Consider the following 821-nt stretch of genomic DNA (forward strand, 5'->3'; position numbering starts at 1 on the left):
ATACCTTTCTCGGCCTTTTGGCTAAGATCAAGTGTAGTATCTGTTCTTATCAGTTTAATATCTGATATGTGGGTCATCGGCCCACACGATATTAAATTTATTTCTTGAGGGGAAGAGCCCACCACAGTAGCTTGCTACTGGGGCTCTTAAGCGTCGCCCAAGCGTTGCACTATAGCTCGGTCCTGGCGCACCCCACCCAATTCTAGTTCAAAGCTCCGCATATTTGCATTATGTGGATGACCCAAATTTTCTGAAGCCATTAAGCTTTCTGTATGTTAGTGACAGCCGCATTAAAAGTGTAGAATGAAGGTAGAGATGATTTTGATTCTAGAATGCTGATTGATAAGTGCTCAAGTATTTGAAACTTAATTTATTCTTGACCATCTGATGTGTGTAGCATCCAACTATGTCAAATGATCCATGTAGAGTGCATCTGCATCCTTCGAGTCTTTATGAAAGTAAATGCAATTATTCCAATAGCATTTGAGTTGTCTGAAATGTCAGACAAATTATTGAACAGTTGTGTGAAGTGTAAGCCAATTATTGTACTCACCATGTAAAGTCTGGTTGTACGCATTATTGTACAAGAAGAGTCATCAGAGCCTTTCCTAGTAATTAAGAAAGGGGAAGAGTGTGAAGTGAAATAGCAAACGTTGACAGTCTCTTGCCTAGTTGCCTTAACAATGTTGAATCAATTAAAATTGTGTTTTCGTATAAATCCCTAGTTCCTGTTGCTTCATTTGACTTGAGGTGCAACACTAGTCTCATAGTGCAATAGTACATGAATAGATGTCTCAATAATGCATGGATATGTACAACTT

At 38.7% G+C, this 821-nt stretch overlaps 1 non-coding gene across 1 annotated transcript; it reads left to right on the forward strand.

The window, feature by feature from the left end:
• Positions 1–196, forward strand: LOC142626527 (U2 spliceosomal RNA). Its single transcript, XR_012842523.1, has one exon. It is a non-coding gene; the product is annotated as a U2 spliceosomal RNA (small nuclear RNA).
• The last annotated feature ends 625 nt before the right edge of the window (positions 197–821 follow it).

Source organism: Castanea sativa, chromosome 2 (assembly GCF_040712315.1).
Source record: "Castanea sativa cultivar Marrone di Chiusa Pesio chromosome 2, ASM4071231v1".
Taxonomy (NCBI): Eukaryota; Viridiplantae; Streptophyta; class Magnoliopsida; order Fagales; family Fagaceae; genus Castanea; species Castanea sativa.